We start from the raw sequence: 6000 nt of genomic DNA on the forward strand, positions 1-6000 counted from the left end.
AGAAGGAGGAGGAGGAAGAGGAGGAGGAAGAGGAGGAGGAGGAGGAGGATGAGGAGGAGGACGAGGACAAGGAGGAGGAGGAGGAAAGGCAGCTCCTCCTCTATGACAATAAGCTTTAGCATGTGGCTTCATGTCCCAAGTACTGATTTATCAAGCAGGTTACATGTCCAACAAGGAACAGAGGAAGTTTTTTTCTCTTAGAAAAACACTCACCAGCATGAACACAAAGTAGATGGTCACAAACAGTGTTGGGACAGCCACTGCATTCTCCCCGGCTCCTATACACAGTGGCAGGAGCTGGCTGAAAAAGCCAGCATCATGACGGTAAATAGCATAGTGAAGAAAGAGCTCATGCTCGTTCTTACTCCTTAGAGAAAAAAATGAATTAGTCCAGCAACCCAAGTCAGGAGAACTATACATTGTTCAAATAATACTTTAATAATCACAGGGACTGGTAACCATTCTAAAGCCACCCAACTACTCTGGGTCTCCCCTTTCATTATGTCCTTCCACGTGACCACAGAGAATTCATATACAGGGTTTTTAATTCTATTTTAAAATACGGGGTGCATGCGCCGTGCTGTGCCCCTGTCTTTAGGAGCAAGCCAGCTAGTAGGAAGCATTATTCTGTGGCCTCAGCTTCAGCTCCTGCCTCCAGGTTCCTGCTCGAGTTTCCACCCCGACTTCCTTTCTTGATGTGTGGTAAGTCGTCTAAGGCAACGATTTGAACAACCTTGCAGCTGGTGGTTTTCACACCTAGCGACGGGAGGGTGCCTCCAGCTTTATTTTTCTCTAGAAAATGGCACAACTACAGAGGAGGGCAGTAAGCTTCATAAGCTGCTTCATACTCTTTACAGAGCTGATGCATGGGTCATGTGTTTTTATAATAGTCACAGGGAAACAAGATGGAATCTGGGGGAGCTGAATTCCATCCCTAATTGTTTAGAAATTATTATTATTATTATCATGGTGTGGATATGGGTGTGTAGTGTCATGGTGTTCATGCGCCATGGTGTGCCTATGGGACTGTGTGCATTTGCAATGGTGTGCATATGTCATGGTGTGTGTGTGTGTATGTGTGATAGTGTTCATGAGCCAGGGTCTGGATATGGGACTGTGTGCATGTGCCAGGGTGTGCATATGGCATGCCATGCATGTGTGATTGTGTCCATGTTGCATGGAGTGCATATGTCATGGTGTGTTCCATGGTGTGCATATATCACGGTGTTTACTGTCAGGTTTGCATGTGCCACTGTATGCATGTATCATGGTGTGCATCAGGTGCCATGGCATGCATCTGTCATGATGTGCATGTGTCACAGTGTGCATGTGGCATGGTTTTCATGGGTCATGGTGTGCATTTGGCATGGTATACATGTATCACAGTGTACACGTGTCAGGGAGTGAACGTGTTAGGATTTTCATGTGCCACGGTGTGCATTTATCATAGTGTGCATGCGTCATGGTGTGTATGTGTCAGAGTATGCACCTATCACTATATGCATGTGTCATGGTATACATGTGTTATGGTGTGCATGTGTCATGATGTGCTTGTGCCATGTTGCGTATGTTAATGGCATGCATGAGAGAGAGAGAGAGAGAGAGAGAGAGAGAGAGAGAGAGAGAGACTCAGCGCCTGCGCACAGGTGGGTCAGGCAGCCACACTGTAACTGTAATTCTGGGACAGTGGAGATGAGCAGACTACTGGAAATCTCTGGTCTATCAGTCTGGATAACCTTGAGTACAAGCCAAGAGAGAGACTTGGTCTCAAAAACAAACAAACAAATAAGGGGGTTGATGTAACCTGAGAAACACCTCACATTGCCCTCTGACCTCCACATGTGTATAAACACATGTGCAAACATATTGACACCCACACATGTGCAGAAATGATAATAATGGGGCTGGAGAGATGGCTCAGCGGTTAAGAGCACTGACTGCTCTTCCAGAGGTCCTGAGTTCAATTCCCAGCAACCATATGGTGGCTCACAACCATCTGTAACAGGGATCCGATGCCCTCTTCTGGTGTGTCTGAAGACAGCTACAGTGTATTCATATACATAAGATAAACAAAATCTTTAAAAAAAAAGAAAAAAAAAGAAATGATAATAATGAAAGAACGAGGAAATGTGGCAGAGAAGGAGTTTTATTTGCCACAGCCTTCACCTTGACTTGGTCATTGTTGGAGTCAAGTCCAAGTCGATCAAAAACCTCATCTAAAATCTGACACACTAAACTAATAAAAGAGAAAATGGGGAACTGCCTTGAGCATACTGGACAAGAGAGAAATTCCTAAACAGACCATCAAAGTCTCAGGACCTAAGATCAGCAATTGATAAGTGGGGTCTCATGAATCTGAAACACTTCTGAAAGTCAAGGATGCTGTCATTAGGACAAAATGACAGCCACAGAATGGGAGAAGATCATTACCAACCCTACAGCTGATAGAGAACTAATATCCAAAATATATACAGAACCCAAGGAACTGACATCAACAAACCAAATAACCCCAATTTAAAAATGGACTACAGAGCTAAACAGAATTCACAACAAACATCTCCAATGCCCAAGAAACTCGAAAGAAATGTTGCATGTCCTTAGTCCTCAGGGAAATGCTAATCATAAGGGCTCTGACATTCCACTTTACATCCATCGGAATGATTAAGATAAAAGGTCAACTGACTGCTCCTTCTGGCAAGGGTGTGGAGAGAGAGGAACACTCCTCCATTGCTGTTGGGAACGCAAACTTGACAACCACTTTAAAAATCAATCTGACAGTTTCCCAGAAAATTGGGAACAGTTCTACCTCAAGACCCAGTTATATCAGTCCTAGGCATACACCCAAATATACCCCACCATACCACAAGGGCACTTGCTCAATTATGTTCATAGCAGCTTTACTTGTAATAGCCAGAAACTAGAAAGAACGCAGACTTCCCTCAACTGAAGAATGGCTAAAGACAATGTGGCACATCCATACAATGGCACATCTACTCAGTTATTAAAAACAAAGACATCATGAAATTGCGGGCAAATGGATGGAACTAGAAAATATCATCCCGGGTGAGGTAACCCAGACCCAGAAAGCCACATGTGGTGTGGACTCACTTGTAAGTTGTCATTAGCCATAAAGTGCAGCATAACCATGCTACAAGCCACAGACCCAAAGGAACTAAGCAATAAGGAGGGCTCAAGGGAGGATGCTTGGATCTCACTCAGAAGGGGAAAGAAAATAACCATTAGAGGTGGATGGAGAGAGGCAACTGGGTTCAAGAGGGTTTAGAGAGTTGCTGGGAGAGCATTGAGATTGAGAAGGGATCTGTGGGAGGCATCTATGGGACTAGCTGGAGGGAGGCTAAGGGGTAACCCTAGCTGAGACTCCTAGCAGCAGCGATATAGACTAAAGTAGCCACCTTCTGTAGCCAGGTAGACTTCCAGTAGACGAAGGGGGACATCAACTCACCCACAAAACCTAAAGCCTGAACGTTATCCTGCCTACAAGATGCACAGGGACAAAGATGGAGAAGAGACTTAGGGAACAATCAACCCATGACTGACCCAACTTGAGACCCATCCCATCTGAGACAGCCATCCCCTGACACTATTGATGATACTCTGCTATGCTTGCAGGAAGGAGCCTAGAAAAACTGTCTCCTGAGAGTCTTCACCCAGCAGCTGATGGAAACAGGTGCAGAGACCACAGTCAAATATCAGACAGAGCTCGAGGAATCTTGTGGAAGAATGGGGCATAGAACTGAGTGAGCCAGAGGGGTCAAGGACACCACAAGACCTCAACTAACCTAGGCCCATGGAGGGTCAGAGAGACTGAACCACCTATCAAAGAGCATGCAGGGGCTGGACCTAGGTCTACATATTTAGAGCAGATGTGCAGCTGGGGTTCATGTGGGTCCCCTAGCAATTGGAACTGGGGTATCTCTGACTCTCTTGCCTGCCATTGGATCCCCTTCTCCTACCTGGACTGCCTAGTTGGGCCTCAGTAGAAAAGGCTGTGCTTAGTCCTGCTGGGACATCATAGTGTTAGGGTCTGTGAATCGCCAAAAGGAGAGGGGGCTCATTCATGCATGCAGGGACCCAATTCCATCGAGGTGGAAGGACCCCAACTGAATTCACAGACTCAGTTTTAAAGCCATCACAAGGAACATTGGGGGGGGGGGTAGGTGATCTATATTTTGATTGATGGGTTCTCTCTCCAGGGCCTGGGTGATGCTATGACTCAGACTAACTATTCTTGCTTCATGCCAAGGAGCGGTAGCTCTTGACCTCCTGGTTGCAAATTTGGCTAACTCTCCTTTCACAAGCCAGGGAGAGATTCCTTTTACACAAGCCTGGGGTTGTTCCTGTAGCTGATGTGCCCAGTGCTGGGAAGTAGCTCAGTCCTGTTCTCCTAAACTAGTTTGCACCCGTCATACAGCCAGCCTGACTCAGGCCAATTCACTCCTTTTAGTAGATCAGTAAAGAAAAAAAACCTATCAAATATCAAATAACAAGCTAAGGTTTTGCTATCACCGACAATCTCTGTATGTGTGTTCATTTGCTTGTAGACGTAAGTAGACACTCGTCTTTGTTGTTAGTTATATTTCTTAATCGTCAAAAGAACCAACAAGTTACTTCTAAATTTGCTGTGGCCATGGATAACCTCAACACTTAATATGTCATATTTTCCCTGAGTAAGTCTTGGTTTTGGTTGAAAAGATGTCTAGCTATATGATTTGTTTCCTTTCAATTATAGGAATGTAATTTTAGCTTTCTGATATGCAAACTAGAAGACTGGCTTATGTGCATTCTGAGCTACACACTTCTTAGATATTTGTACACTATATGTGCTTTGTATTTTGGAAGCAAGGAGGTGTAGACCTATTTACAAGGAGCAGCCTCTTCTTCTCCCACTATTATATGATTACATGTAATTTCTTTAGTAATTTCCACTACAAAATTATGGGAATTCTGTATTCAGATCAAATTAATTAATACTATTTTAATGCCCCAGTGATTATGACTTTCTTTCCTTCACCCTGCAGGGAACTCACAATTCAGAGCTGTTGTGTTAATGGGAGAATGGTATGCGGAAAGAGATCACATTTCTGTAGCTCCTACTCACCACAGATGTCCCCGGGAGGTCACACATGACAGTCATTAGGGTTCTTAATGCTTTTCTGACTTGAGCCTACACCCGTGCTTCATCGTGTTGGAGAGTTTGTTCAGATTCCACGTACCATGTGCTTCCTTTGTTTGACAGATGACAATCAACTGTGATTTATAGAAGTTTACCTAGGCTAGCCAGAATTGCAAAATGAATTCATGTTCAAAAAGAGAAGAAAACAAGGAGAAATAATACATCCTAGAAAATGTAAGAACATTTTTCTGAAAGGCAGCAACGATCCGTCTTTCTTACTTCCACTTCAGGCTTAGGAAACCATGGGAAAGGTCATCTTTCAAGGTCATCCTTCTTGGAACCACTGTTGATCAGTCTTTTTGCTGCCTGTACCTGGGCCACGAGAAAGTATTATTCTCATCCTCTCATTTGGTGTATATGTGCGAGCACATATGCTATATGCACATGTTCTTGTGGGTATGTGCATGAAAGTGTGTGTGTGTGTGTGTGTGTGTGTGTGTGTGTGTGTGTGTGTGTGTGTTTGTGTGGCATGTGAATATCAGAGGCCAACATTAGGTTTCTTTCTCAGCTAGTCTAAACCTTTTCTTATTGAAAATACTTTTTCCATAAATATATTCTGATCACAGTTTCCCCTCTTTCATCTCCCAGATCCTCCCCCACTCATCCACTGCCACACCTTTTTCTCTTTAGAAAACAAAGAGGCAAATAAAGAAACAAATGAGCCAGAATAAAACAAAACAGGCAGGAAAACAAAGCATGAGAAACACATTCCATACACAGAGAGCCAGAAAGACAGTCACACACACACACACACACACACCCCAGAAAAACACATACAAAACAAAACAAAACTTCAAAAGCACCAC

Source organism: Rattus norvegicus, chromosome 14 (genome assembly GCF_036323735.1).
Source record: "Rattus norvegicus strain BN/NHsdMcwi chromosome 14, GRCr8, whole genome shotgun sequence".
NCBI classification, from domain to species: domain Eukaryota; kingdom Metazoa; phylum Chordata; class Mammalia; order Rodentia; family Muridae; genus Rattus; species Rattus norvegicus.